Source organism: Balearica regulorum, chromosome 13, assembly GCF_011004875.1.
Source record: "Balearica regulorum gibbericeps isolate bBalReg1 chromosome 13, bBalReg1.pri, whole genome shotgun sequence".
NCBI lineage: Eukaryota > Metazoa > Chordata > Aves > Gruiformes > Gruidae > Balearica > Balearica regulorum.
The window spans coordinates 16,512,416-16,528,090 of NC_046196.1; the positions used below are offsets into that span (position 1 = coordinate 16,512,416).

Below are 15,675 nucleotides of genomic sequence, written 5' to 3' on the forward strand. Positions count from 1 at the left end.
TTTACTGGAGCTAGTTATGGTTGCCAAAAAGTTCTTGCCTCAGATGCTGTCCGTGCTTACAATACTTATTTCCATACTCTGCTGCAGTTTACCATTTCTACAGCATTCTGCAGACATGTAAGATTTTTACGAGCACTAACTGATTAAGAGCTTGATCATAGGAACATCAGATATCATACAAAGTGTGTGATCCAAAGCTAATTTCAGTTGGTGAAGTCAGTGAAGAAAAAAATCCCATTGAAAGAGTCAGTCCAACTACAGTCTAGGATACAGAGAGCTATTCCTAGTGCTAAAGATTGATTATTCCTAGATTTAACATAGGGTTTTTGTTATTTCTCTTTTTTTCCTTTTTTTTTTTTTTTTAATAGTGCCTAAAGCCACTGTATACCATAAGCAATGGCTTCAGCGTGAGGACCTGAATCATCAACATCACTGGAAGTTAGGGAAAATAAACAAAGTTTTACACAAGGCACATGAAGAGCTGTGGCAGAGCTCAGAGCTCCCAATCTTGAGTTTATGATGGCCATCCAACACTGCTTTTCACACAGGTTCAAACTAAATGACATTTAGTCATGGTTCTCTTGAGCAGAGATCAGTTTTGGCTTTCTAGCAAGGCTGAACTAAAGCCATTTGGATTGGAGAAATAATGGGAAGAATTGTGTCAAAATCTGGAAGTTTTTCCTCTATTGAGAGCCAAAGTTCTTGTGTCACAAGACTTTGCCTGAAAGAGAAAGTTTTCTTAGATGCATGACTGTGTTGACACTCTTATTCTTGCTTGAGAGTGGCTTTTCATGGGTTTTTTTTTTGAAACTTCTTACTAAGCAGTATAAACTAAGTCAAATAAGAATGGGCTCATGGGGCTACTTTGGATGGAACTAACAAATTTACACTTTAGTTAATTCTGAACAAGCCTTCCCTGAATACACAAGATCTTAGCCAGTGAGAAGTTCAACATTTCTCAAATTAAAGCTTGGTCATTTGGATATCAAATGGATGGACACCCCATCTTGTTCCCTGTGATGGGAGCAAGAGATAAGTATCAAGCTCATTCCAAATGTCCTTCATTGTTACCAAGTTTCTGAGTGATTAGGGGATGAGGGATCTGCATTTTCTAATGTGATTCTATGAAAAAGACATTAACTCACATCCAGCCTGTCCCAAAAGATTTCAATACCCTTTCCTACTGCATATCCCCATATCTGCTGCTGACGAAGACGGAGCTCTCTTTCCATACAGTTAGTAGTCTTGTTGCGGACAGACTAAAGCCGTGGAGAGTCCCAAGCTCATGAGACTAGCCATTCAGCTTTTAGTGCACAACTTTCCTAAGAAGACAGGTATTACTAGCACCAGCAAGGCATCTTTTATAAAATATTTGGTCAGAATACCACGATTTGTGTAAGTCAAAGAAATGTTTTATATTGAGTGTTTAGAATAGGTCCTCAGTTCAAATAAGAGGAAGATGGCGAAGGAGAAGTTCTCGACTGGCAAAGGATGTTGCTCAGTGCATCAAACCATTCGAAGTACAACGTCTCCGCATCATCATTGGTCTGATATGGTGGTATATCACAGAGTGTAAATGAGGTGTATTTGTAAGTAAATGGTAACATGGCAATCATTATACAAACCGGGGTTTTTTTTTTTCATGAAAAATGTTGTAAGAAGACTAATTGTCTTGACCCAGAAAAATTATATTTGGGAAAAAAGTTTCCCACACAGCTTCAGTATTATTACATTTAACTGATGAAAAAACTGAGGGAAAGGGTTTGTCTGTCACTAGAAAATCTGCAAGAGTAAGATTATTGCTTGGACTTCAAACTCCTTCCTGTCATGCATGAATGACAGGTGCCAGTTGGCAGTACTTTTCTATTCTCCTTCCCGGAAAATTTGAATTGTGCTCCTCTGAAGGAAAGAGCTAGCTGCTCACCCACATTCACAGCCACAATGAGTAGGACTTCTACAAACTTCCTCACCACAGTTCTGGTTTGGAGGTAAATTCTCCCCTTTCAAGTTTTAGAAAAATAGCTGCTTAAAAATCAAGGGGCTAATAATAAAGGGGCTGGGGTGTGTGTACTGTTTCTCATGCTACCTTATCAAAGGACCGCATGAGTTAAATAGTTTTTCATCAAAAGGTAAAAAAAAAATAGGTACTATATATCACATAAAGGCAAAGGATAAATCTTTTGTTAACATTTTGGAGGAAAGGTTGCCTTCATTTTTGCTGACATTTTTTCTCTAAGCGGATCTAACAAAACATTCTCTATATTGTAACAGCGTTTGTCTCAGTCAGTCTAGTACATCATGCAATCATATCATTCAAGCTTGTTTCAGGTATGGGTTACTTTTCCATTAATTATATTCCAAGCACATGTATACATATCAGAGCTGTTGGGATGTCTATTTCTATTAGTTTAACAAGCCCTGGTATTAATGAGATTGCTCTATAATTGAACCTTTTCATGGGTCCCTTGGTGATGAAATTATGCTAATCTGAATCTGCAACCACAAGGCATCCATCATACTTGATCAAATAGTAAACATCAACAGTGATATGCTAGGAGTGTAAATGTGCTGTTAATTATTACATAAATGAACAAGCCCCATTATTTCATCTTTATATTTGTGCAACTTAATAAAATGGGTGAAGACAGAGTGTATCAGTCTTCCACTATGTGGCAGCATGGTCCACTTAACAAGAGCATGAGCTTGTAAATATTGTGGCCTGATACACTCTGTGTGTATAAGAGAGGAAAGAAGGTGGATATATTTCATCTGCTGTGAGTCGCTGTTGTGGGAAATGATACTCATCAGTTACATGCCTTTAAAAGAGAACAAGCATCCGATTTCCCAACTGCTGTACTTGTTCACTTCTAAAGCATGCGTGGTTTGTGGATCACCAAGGGTTTTAAGTGAGGAATATATATCTTCAAAAGGCTGCTGTGGGATGATTTATGTCAACTTCAAAAAATGTTTGTAAGCTGAAGCACATAAGATCTTATGTACCTACACTTGCAAAAATAGATGGATTTGCAGAATATCTGCGTTCCTGTAGGCATCACTCCCCATCTATGGTCACACCACACTAAAGAAAAGTAGTAAAAATATCAGGCCAGTTTTAATTAATAATATGAGGAGGAATGGAATTGTCACAGTGTAGGCATAAAAACTAATATGCTTTTTTGCCCATGTTTTTTATTTGGTGCACTGTACCTTATAACTGTCTGAGCTAGTACTAAATTTCAATGCAAGTTACTTCTATTGTTGCTTTAACATATACAGAGGTGAACAGAAAATAAAAGAAGTTAAGACTTTTATTTGGTTTGGTAGCATTTTAGTTTGACAAATAACAACCCCAATGTTTTATTTTTAGTGACCAGAGTACTCTTCCACCATTATTCTGCTGAAGGAAAAATATGTTTTCAGAGATCTTATGAATATTGTGAACAAGATAGGTACTTCACTCATGTGGAATATATCAGTGCCAGGTGTCAGGGACCAATTTCTAAAAAACAAGATCATTTTCCATTTTTGAATATACTTCACTAATTTGTATAAAATGGAGTATGATGTGGTGATGATATTAATTCTAGTTTTTTAACCCAGTTGGCTCTGCCTTTTTAATATTTAACACAACTATTTTAACTGTATTTGTGGAAAAAGATATTCTATAAGCCATCAAGCTACACATTGAATTAATACAAAAACAAGGATAAATATTTTTCACTATCCATTCCATAAAAGGAGCATATATTTCGATGAAGGAGTATTCAAAAATGTATTCAATAATTTCCAGACATAGTTCAAAATTAAGTTCCCTGGATTGATGCAGCCCTGGCAGCAATGCAACATACAGGACTACAAGTTGTTCACTCCAAGCTGATTCTATTGCTGCTGAAATTAAGATAAAGGTCCTTTTGACAGAGCCTGTTCCAGTATTTATGTTACTTCTATAAGCAATTGAGCTACAAAACCTTTGGTGGATTTAACAAATGAACACGCACAAAAAAATGTTGTTAGGAAAGTTTAGTGGATTTCTAAAAATGTTCTGATTGGGTTTCTACTCTTAACATACTTACTGAAAAGCATTCCTATTTTCAAACCTAAGTCCTGACTCTTCTATATAGACAATGACACAGAAACAAGTTGAAAGTGAGAATGCTGCCCCTCTGAGCTCCCAGGCTTATCGTGTATTTATTCACATCCTGTTAATGACATTTTGCATTCCTGAGATAGTTTGCCCCAACTTCCCTTTATTAAAATTGAATTATTTTGATATGTATACCAATCCTGGTCAGAGTTTCATAATACAGAAACAGTATATCAAAAAGTACAGAAACATATTCAGTCTTGCAACTTCTTCCCTTTTCAACACTTATCAGTGGAAGCACACAGGATGTTTGTGCAGCACTCCACTCCAGAAAGTGCCGTGTTCTGTTGCTGACAATATTTAGCAAATAAAGCTACCAGAATGTGGAAGCTACCAGATCAGGAAGCAGCACTCTTTCTGCACACAGCAACATATAGCAGGGATTTACACAGACATTTTTTCTATTAAGAATTGCTACTGAATATAGTCACAGAAAACCCACCTTAACTTACGCTTATTGTGAAAGGAGTGAAAACTGTCTCCCTCACAGGTCTCACTGACACAAGTCAGATGTTGGACCTGATTCTGACCTTATTTACAGTATCATCACTGCTCATTTCAGTAGCCTGACTTACTCCAGTTTCAAGCAAGACTAGTGTCAGGCACTTGATTTTTGATTGTTTCCATCCTTTCTTTTTCTTGTTTTTGACAGCATTGTCTAATGCTGTGGTTTCCCTCAGAAGTGTTTTTGTAACTGCCTCCTGCTGAATCAGCAGCCTCACATACTGCTTGTAACTGTGCCAGCTAGATCAGGTTCACTCTGTTCTATGCAAACACCTATGAGTCTTAAACCCCACAGAGAAACGCTGTGATTCAAAAACATAAGAGATCGCAATGTCAAGGGACCTTGAAAATTAGGGAGAGGTGAAGGAGGAGGGTATCCACAGCCAGAAAAAAACCAACAATAAATAACCCGCCTCCCCCCATCTCACAGGTTTCTGCAAGTGTATGGATTTGACCATACAAAGGCTTTACATTCCCTTTGTAGGACTGCTGGCTGAGAAATGCTGGCATCTGCAATGGGAGGTACTGTTCCTAGGTACTTCCAGGTGCCTCCCTGAGTCTGCACAGGCTTATATTGAAATCACTGAGCCTTCACAGAGACAGTTCCTTCTCTCTAGTAAGGTAACGACACATCTAGCCTAGCCAAAATGGTACTGAGGTACTTAGAAAATCTGTCCTGCTGGCATAACTCTCCACAGAACAAGTATTTGCTTTCAGATCCCTTCTCAACTCTTTTTGAGCACAAATGCATAGTCTTAAACTTGCAGGCTTCATGAAACACTTCGACCACCTGCTCAACATAGGCCAGATGCTGTATGAGAATGCACTTAGTTTGGGCTGAACTAGGACATTTTTAAATTTCACATTTTTTTCTCAATGTTTTCAGTGTTAGACAGCCCCTGTAATCACTGCTTATTGTCTCCTTTTTGGAAATCTGCATTTTGTATCACCTGAGCTTGTCTAATTTCCGATTCCAGTTGCTGAATTTGATTTTTATTTATTTCTAGATTGAAGATTACTTTATCAATGCAGATACATAAAATCATCCTCTAGATTTCTGTTAGGTAAACTATAGTAACAATAATTTATCATAAGTATCATACATTACAAAAGTATGGAGCAGCTTTTCCCAAAGTCAGAAGTTTATTGGACGTTGGTACCATTATATATAATTATACCCAATTTTATTGTATCCAGATAGCACAGTAAAACCACTCACTGAGGTTCTTCTGTTCTTGGCATTTTAAAAATAAAAACCTCAAACTGTTCTTACAGTTCCTACTTTATAGTTATCAAAAGAAATCTATCCTTTCTTTGGTTTTATTTCTGTTATACAATGCCTTTTTACTTCCTCTCCAAACAACAGCAACAAACCACACCTAAAATCCTATTGCTTCCTTGACCATGGTTCCTAAATATTTAACAAAAGAGTTTAAGCATTCTTAGACTATGAATGTTTCTATTAAAACCAGAAAACCTTTACCTAATTTACACCTTTATTATTAGCTTTGGTATTATTTATGTAAGTTTCTAATCTTGATAATATATTTATTTCAACTACATATTCTAACCAGGTGCTTGATTATCTGCTTGTTTCTCCTGTTTATAGAAGTCACCTATCACAAGATTTGTCAGCAACAACACTAATCCTTTTCTATTTGAGACCATAGATTTCCAAATCATGAATGACACTGAAACAAGTAAACCCACTGAAGTAAAAGTAGACTGCAATCCTCTTCCTTTTCATCTATTCAAACTTTCCCAAATAAGTTATTATCTGCTATTCTAATTTCCTAGTCATGCACATCTTCCCACTAGGATTCAGTAGTAACTTTGGTCAAATTCATTATTAGCAAGCAATTACAAAACTGTTTATTAGAAATTCAGAATTGTTTCTTATCTATGTATTCAGTATCGCACAATAATGTATATATGATACTTAAACAGTTTGCCTGCTGACAAGTATATTCATTTGAATGTAAATTAAGAATGACCATATAACATGATATTGCTTGTTTCAAGTGTATTTCTATCTAAACAATTTCCCTTGTGTCAAGGATATCCCTCTATACTTTTATAATCAATACAGTCCCGATCCTTTCTTGACTGGGAGTTCTCCAACCAAGCAAACAACCAAGGAATCTCAAAATACAACCAGGAAAGGTCAGCACTGAATTTGAAAACCAAGCAAGGTTAAGTAATTAGTGCAGATTTTCCAAAGTTCTTGTCATTCAGAAACTCTTTCTGACACTTCAAGGCCAAAATTCAGATCTCTCTCAGTATCTGGTTCTAATTTATCTCATCAAACTCGAGATGAACACCTGAACAATTGTATGCAGTTTTGAAGCTTTCAAGTCAATTTATAGGAGTTATACTCCACGCAAAACCATTAACATTATTTTCCAGATCATCAGAGAGTCATAGGAGTCTTAGCTGGACGGAAACACTGCAGGTCAGTTGGTCCAGCCTTCCACTCAGGCAAGGACTACTGTCAGCACTAGAACAGCTATGTCTTTCTGTAGCTGACTCTTAAAACCTGCACAGACAGATTCCACAACAGGCCATATTCGGAACATCATTGTCCACAATAAAATAACTAAGGATTCAGAACAACCTATTTCAAAGATCCATGAATGTCAAAGGTTTTCAGGTGGTCTTGAAACCCAAACGTTCACCTTATATAGATACGGATGGGTAAATCTGACAGTTACAGCTATCACAAGAATTTGGTCCATGTCAGCCTACAATATTCGTTTTTCTCACAGTCCATATAACCTTTTCAGGTAACTTCAGATGCATGTAACTTCTGATTCATCAGCTGAGAGGAAAAAAGAAGGTATTGCTGGTGCCACAAGAACAAAGATATCAGTGCAGAGCATTGCACTGCAGAGTAATAATAAGCTGAACTTTCAAGGAATTCAAGGTCCATTGGTTAACTATTCCAAAACTCCTGAAGCAGATTTACTTTTGCTCCCCTCCTACTATCTTGTGCCTGTCAATACCTGTCACCCAGCTTTCTTCTGGATGAATACGTCTCAATCAGTACAACTGAGATAAATGAAATGCCTGTGGATATACACATGCATTACACAGGTATGCATGCTCAGAATCACTAAGGGATGAGAGAATTGGCCAACCAGAATAAAGCACAGAAATGGAAATCTTACATGAAGGGTTGATGTCATTGTTTCAGTGATATTCCAGGGGGAGAGGGTTCTAAAATTCTAGCTGAAAACTTTAGAAGGCAGTCTCTCAGAGAACATATATCTGTGTATACATGTACGTGTTCATGTGTGCTCATATGGTCCTTCTTTGTTTCCATTGTAACTATAGAAATAAAGTGATTTTCTTTTAGATCAGCTGTACTAACCTTGCTACCGCTGCAGTTGGATTCCTACCAGGAATCAAACAATGTAGTTTTAAGTCAGATATGGTATCATTACTGTAGATGACAGTAGTCAATAATAAAAACCTGAAACTTAGTAATATGAAGTGGGTGGAAATCCATGGCAGAAAGGTAGAGTGTCTGAAAAGAGCACAGGGTCTTTGTGGAAAGAGGAAGAAATTACTTTGGAATTGGACATGGCAGTGTGAAATCAGCTTAGTGTTTGGGAAGTATCAGGTCGCTTTGGAGTGGGACTGGAATAATAAGTGGAGATCGAGGAACTCCAGAAGAGTTTGAGGTTGCCATGAGCCATCCTCCTGCCCTTGCAGGAGATTTCAGGCTGGAAACACCCTCAGGACTGGTATGAATACACCTACTTCCCTTCTCACATTGGACCATCTACTTTATGCCTCAATTAGTGTAACTTCTACTAAGCAGCGGAGTCTGCAGTTTTCAAATATGCAAGCACAGTTTTTACTGCACTAATAATTGTTTGCAGTTACATTTAGACTACCTGGCAAAAAGCTGCCACTGAACAACTTGTTATGGGTACACAAATTCACTTACAACCTTTTTTAAAGAACCTGCTCCCTTCTCCAAAACCCTTGGTGGAAAAAATAATCTGTAGACCATCTTGATCTGTGCCACTCCTAAACTGTTAGATGTTCAGAACTGAATCTGTTCCTTATGTTTATTCCTTGACCACTTCACTCACTTTGCTTGCCTTCCTGGGTGAATCCAAGGTTTTAAAACTCTTACTGCAATCACTTAATAAGATTTCTTATACAGTAAAATGTTCCATGGTCATAGGTTGAATAAGGCCAGTGCCAGCTATTGCCCTGCAAAAAGATTGTATGTATGTGCAGGTGGGGTCATGTGCCAGGGTAAATGGTTAATGTTGAGAAGGCATCAGCTAGTTCTTGGTTCTCTCCTTTGAAAGAAAATAGGTTTAGTAAATGAATCATCATGTAGTTTTAAAGATTACTTAACTTCCATACTTCCTTCACCTTGTAAGTTTGTGTTTGCACCTTTGCTTGCTCAAAAGATGCAGACTTTCTTAATTTCACACAAGGAAGACTAGAGCTTCACATTAAGATTAGATTCAGATCTGCAAAACTCAGGAAACTTGTAACAGTTAATTTTAAGGTTATACCCCACTATCGAGTTACAGAATTATGATGTTCATTAATGCAGCTATGGCTGCAAAACCCCAATGTGTTTACTGCTGAAATAGCTCTGTGAAAAAGCATTATGCCTTCTTCAAGAAGTCATACAAACCCCCTGAAGTTCTACTGCAACAATTCTGTTTGTTTTTACAAAAGGTTCACTGTTTTACAACTTTTACCTGACAGACCATAGAGATAATACTTTTTCAGGCTAAATGAATTAATCTTTGCTGGACAGATTTCATAGCTATACACTGGATATAGATTATGTGTGAAAGGGGGTGAACGGAAATCTAATTAGATTTCATTTTAAGTCTAGCTGCTGCAATTATGACTTCTGAATAAAAGTGGTTGTTATTTAGCAGGGTAGCCTAAGCAATGCACATAATTATTATAATTATTATGTACCTAATGATATCTAATAGGAGTCAGCATTGTAAATAAATGCTGTAGACTGTTCAGCAGGGTGGCCTGCACTTTGCAGAAAACTAAATAACAAAGGTTAATAAATATGTTTGCAGATGATTGTTTTACAGGAACCCTGGGCAGCACTATCTGTTGGAGATTAGCTACATTAGGACTCAACAGACCAGAAAACATCCAGAATAATGGTCTTGGTACTAGCTTATAGATGCAGTGTACTAAAATGGCTAAACCAAATTCATTCTTTCCCCAATTCTCCTCAAGTATAAGCTATACTGTGAATGTTTTATAGGGTCACTTAGTGGACAAAATTCAACTTCTTTATTTATTCAATGTTATAAATCAGAGAATGTGAAATCAACCAGACAATCAGTTCTTCTGTTGCAAGCTCCTATTTAATTCTCAGAATTTAAGAATATAAAATGGATACTGTTGTTTGAAGTGTGGATTACAATAGCTGCAGATGCTGCCTAACCCCTATTTGCACTGTATTAGCAGAAGAATTGTATTTATGTAATGAAGACAATGTCCACTGCTGATATGATGACACGTTATAGATTTAAAATTGCATGTGTTTGCAAAGTGCATTTCAGAACCTTCAATTTCCAAAATCCATTGTGTTTTCAATTATCTTCCCACCCAGGCAAACCAGGGAGAGACTAATCAAGCATAATGTCCTCACATACTTCCCACTATGCCTTCCTTAGAGAGGTCAAAGGGGACTGTCAGATCAGGATTGCAGCTTGCTCTGCCATGGGAAACACTGGTATGATTTACAGTTTATAGTCTCCATCACTAAATGTAGCCATTAGTAACAGTATGCCTAGCTACAAAATAATTAAGCATTTTGTTATTTAAAGTTTTCCCACATGACTTTTGAGACAATTTTAGCATTTTAAAGTTATTTTGGTAGTGGTCAGTTAGGTTCCAGAAAACAAAAGATATCAGCCTGTGGTAAATATTCCAGTAATGTATTTAAGGTTCATGCATTGATTTGAGTGTAAATATTTGTTTTTTTAATAACACACATAATACAGGCTGCAAATGAGGGGAAAGGGTATGTATCTCTCAAATGTTAGTAGATGGGTTATTAACTGATTGCTGTCCTAGAATAAAAGGGCATAAACCAGATAGTCACCTAATTGCCTCCTGAATTGGAGGTTTGCAGGTCGTCACATAAAAGCTATCCCCAAGAGAACCTTCCATCAGGGATGAGAATTGGCCACTCACTCACTCATCTCTCTGTTGAGACTGCTCATGTTAAACTATCATTGCTGTGAGAATGAGCACATTGTTACACTTCTCTATCACATACAACAGGCACTGCCATTATCAAGTCGTCTGGGGAGGAGAAAATTTTTCCAAGATTCTACAAATGACTTCATTTTGCACACCCAAAAGAATGAGACCTCTAGGACAGTTGAACAGAAGGATAAAGGTAAAAATCATCCTTACCAATATATGTACCCTTTCCTCTATTCACTGTTAGTGGAAGGCAGAACAGCTTAGAAGTTTTATCCCACTGTATAGCCATCATATACAAGCCATAAATGCATAACTAGAAACAGTATGTTACAACATGTGCCTCAGAATATAGTCCTTTAAATACGTGAAGCATGTACCAATAACAATAATGAAATATTGCCTTTAACCTAAGATGGGTTTACTAGAATCTAGAGAGATGCAGCTGTCATAGTGAAAGTAATCGGTCAACTGAATATTATTTTACAATAATAAAAAAGGTAGCAATGCTTTTGGAACAAAGAGGAAGGCTCCTTTCTGATTCAGCTTTCAATACAGGAATAATGTGAAATTATGAAGTTGATTCAGCTCAGAAAAAGCATAATTTTTTTAATCACAATATTTTTTAAGCCACAAATAGAATTCATTTTAACAATTCATGAATTAAAGATATGCTTTGAAATTGAGTCCAGCTTCCTAAAAGCACATATAATATATCTATACAGCAAACTTACGCACTAATGTAAACCAAGTTCTATTTACATTTTGATTGCTACCTCATATCTATCAATCAATGTACTGTACTCATAAAACACAACCTTCAACACTCAGCTGATGTGAAGAACTTCCATATACATTTCAGGCTCAGTTTCTACAGACTACTATGTTGCAATGCTATGGGTGAAGTACTGTACTTGCATTTTTATCTATCTAGAATATATTTATCTAATATTCTATCAACCAATTTTTCTTAGGTGAATTCCATGCCTTAAAAAATACAGCCTAACAGAGTATTAAAGCAACAAAAAGCAGCCTGTTGCATACATGTTAACAGAGATCTAACAAATTGCATATGAAGTCACAAACCCCATTTTAACACTGATATCAGTAATAATTTTGATTCAGAGAGCTAACATTTTCCTCATTTAGGGGAAAAAAAAAAAAGGCTCTCCTTAACTTTCCATTGGTTTGAACAAGAATTTTTGGTGTGCATAGCCAACAAGTTGGGTCTACCTGTTAGATTGGCAATAGGAATACACGAGAGGTGAATATGCTTAATGAGTGACCCTTTACTCAGTGAATAAAACAGCCTAAAAAAGAGGCCAAACCCCACTTTTTTTTACATACATATGATTTCAATAGTATTATGCAGGTGAACAAGGGAAGCTGAACTGGTGTAAATGTGTTTGCTTATACATGACTGACCCACAAAACAAGCCAAAATATGTCCAAAATGATGGATTTGATTTGAAAGATAGCAAGTTGGATATTCAGATGGAAAAACAGGATTCAAAGGATCATGAAAAATTGCAAAGCTCATCCCTGTTTATAAACACAAAATACACGCACAAGCTATGAATGCTATGGAACTGAACCCGTTCCTCTTTCTCTCACTCCACTTAAATCAGCACTTCCAGTAATCTGGACCCAGTTTATCGATTACTCTAGCTGCTAGGAAGGAGGTGGCTGTTTACACTGAAAGAAACAGCTCAGCATGTCAGAGAAGAGCCTTTCAGAATAAGCCACAGCTCAATGTTTCAAACTTCTTTAAAGCAAGAAAGATTATTTATTTAAAGCAGGTTGAGTGTTTGTGTTTTGTTCTGTGTTCAAATCCATTGATAGCCACCATGTGTCTTTCCTCTGAAGCCGGTGCTGTGAATACAAATGGTTTGTTAGTCATGGCTACACTGGGCTATTTAAGCAGACCAGAGGCTACACAGAACATCAGCATGAAGTGAGGAATAGAAACTGCTTTGCTTTGAGAAAGAATGATGCCATAAGGAACTTAGCATGCTAAAACAGGGCTGGGGCATGCACGTAGGCAGTACAGCTGGCGGAGTTAGCCATCACTTGTATGCAAATAGCTTGCTGAAAAGCTTTGTGCCATCACAGTGGGTCGGTGCCCACCAGGGTGGATTTTGTGGCACTTGCCACTGAGCTCTTGAAAGATCAGGTTGCAGCGTCTCAATTGAAAAGATCTCTTTCAGAGACCTTTGCTAGTTCATCTCAAAATGTGGCTCCAGTAGTATCAGTTATAGTGAGTGAGACTGCACATTTGTTCTGGTAACTAGGGCTTGTTCGTATTTATTGCACATTCCCCCAAGAGCCTCCTCCTCAAGGAGGAAGTCTGGTGCACAGTATTGGGAAGCTAAATTTGGGAGCTTTTGTCTCAAAGCTTTCTATAAATTTGACGGTTTTCTGTGTAATTAGCACACCTATGTAGGTGCTACCTAGGTTAATAAGCTTTCTAACAGGTGCCTCAGTTATGCACTATGTTGCTCAGGGTAAATATCACCATTTAATTATAACATGCTAAAATTGAAATACTGCCATTACGCCAAGAAAGAGATGTTTCCATGAGAAGAAAGGTTTGTCATCAAATGAAGTGGCAAAATTTATGATGTTTAATCTGCCAGAAATCACTCTTCTGCAAATAGACTTCAAAGTTGACTATAATCTTGTCTTTTTTTCTCATGCTTTTGTTTTCCTGCACTGGAAGGCTTCCACTGAACACAATTAAAAAAAAATAAAATTGCAATGAGAACAAATGTGATACCAGGAAATTATTTATTTATCCCTACTTAGCAACTCAGCAGAGGGATGAGTGGCAACTTAGGTTATTTTTATTTTTTGTTAATATTATCTACAGATTATTTTGTAATAAATCCTTTGGTGAACTCTCTCCTTAAAAGAGGCCTAACAACTAACTTCCTCTGTTTAAAGGTCAATCCTGACAGCAGTTGGAAGACATGTGAGGAAATTTCTCCACCTTTGCATTAATTTCTTGTGAACATAAAAAAAGGAAATGAAAAAAATATTTAAAAAAAAAAACAGAATAAAAATTATAGTGATCATTATGAAACAATTATCAGCAGTAGGCCCTCAGAATGAGTGGCATGGACTAATGTATATTTAGTTTGTCTCTTCAGGATTTTCTCCAGTCATGAAAATATCAAACATCATATTGAAGTAAGCCTTTCAACTATCTTTTCTTGACGGTGCATGGATTGAAGACATAATTGTTTAATCTCCCTCAGAAGAAATTATTAAATCAGTTTGGATTTGCGTAGATTTATGTATTCAGATAGAATCAGGAAATAAATGGATTTTTATGATAAGCCTATGTTTGGGAGCATTATTTCCATTTGCTACATAGATATGACCTATATTTTCAAAAAAAGGTAATAATGTCTCACGAAGACTTCGATACTATTTATGCTTGTTAATTCACTGTGATTGAGAACAAACTGCTTCTGAAACCAGACAAAAAAAAAGTCAAGCTTTGCAATTAATATACACGTTCATTAAAAGAAAAAAGACACCTTTATATTTCTGGTATTTATAATTAAAGAACATGTAAAGAAAGCTCACATGTTGCTTCCCCATCAACAATGAGTTTCTTTGCTTTTTGAAACTGTTAGCATGTATACACTTGAACAGTTTTTTGGTAACTACCTAAAGGAAAAAACAAGCAGCTTTCCTACACAGAATATTTAGAGAACAAACCTGTAGTTTTATATGAAGGTCTATTAAAGGAAGAGATTACTTTGTAAATAAAAGACACGTGTTAATCTAGCAGAGCACCACAAAATTGGGTTAACAAACATTTGTCATATGAAGGCATTTACAGTGTGTATTAGCAGGATAATTTACATTTTTGATGAACTCAAAACTAAAGCTAATTTGAATGTCAGCTTTTAGACTTGTGACTTCAAAAGTCTGTTTCAGGTTTTCATGCTGGTTATCATTGCATTTTCAACACAGTGGGGAAAAATAACTCAAATGCTAGCTATGTACTCTTGTCTTATAGCTAAAAAAATTTAGTGGCAATTTTGGTTACTTTCATCATGAGATATTATCTTGAAGATTACTCATTGTACTGTTACATCTTAGAATTTTATAACCATTTAAGCTAGTAAATATGGAGCAACAAGTCCCTTGTATTTTGCCATTTTTGAGGAATGTAAAGATATATTTCTTCCACATTCCATAACTCTGAAACAGAAACCTGGCCACCAGTTTTGCTTCTCTGAAATTATTCTTAAAGGTCAGGTAACAATTTCAGAAACGAACCAAGCAAACTAAAATCTGCACATCTACTTTTTATAATCTCCACTGTTAATTAGAATATAGCAGTATTGTTGATGAGGGGCTTTCTTGTGCAAAGTCCCTAGCCTCCTTTTTTTTTTTTTTTTTCTCTCCAGTGAATGATTAATCCCATCTGAAAATAAAACATCTGAAATGCTCTCTGGAGAGGTATTTTTTTTCTCTCCATTGACTGTTGGGTAGAGAGAGACTAGATGATGAGTGTAGACTAGATTGCTCAACTTAAAACTTAAGTTGGGTAGGATGGATTATTAGTACACAGTCAAGGAAGCAGAGCAATCTAAAGACAGTTACCCATGAGAACGGCCAACTTAGACTGAAAATCTAGTCTACAAGGTGGTCTGTGGTAGGAAGGGCAAAGTAAGGACGACCTGTAAATACTTTCTAAAGGGACTTCAGAAGGTAACCATTTTTATAAGCTCCGAGTAGATGGCATTTTCAAATGAGAAAGCGGTGAGCATGGTGGACTGAACAGCATATTCAGC

At 36.6% G+C, this 15,675-nt stretch overlaps 2 long non-coding RNA genes across 2 annotated transcripts in view; one reads left to right on the forward strand and one right to left on the reverse strand.

Annotated features, from left to right (window-relative positions):
* The window catches only part of LOC142603766 (uncharacterized), a 108,476-nt gene that overhangs the window by 39,248 nt on the left and 53,553 nt on the right, over positions 1-15,675 (reverse strand). The gene's annotated exons all lie outside the window — the stretch shown is intronic.
* Positions 1,913-14,182, forward strand: LOC142603747 (uncharacterized). The gene is made up of 3 exons (XR_012837633.1): positions 1,913-1,988; positions 10,943-11,060; positions 14,014-14,182. It is a non-coding gene; the product is annotated as an uncharacterized LOC142603747 (long non-coding RNA).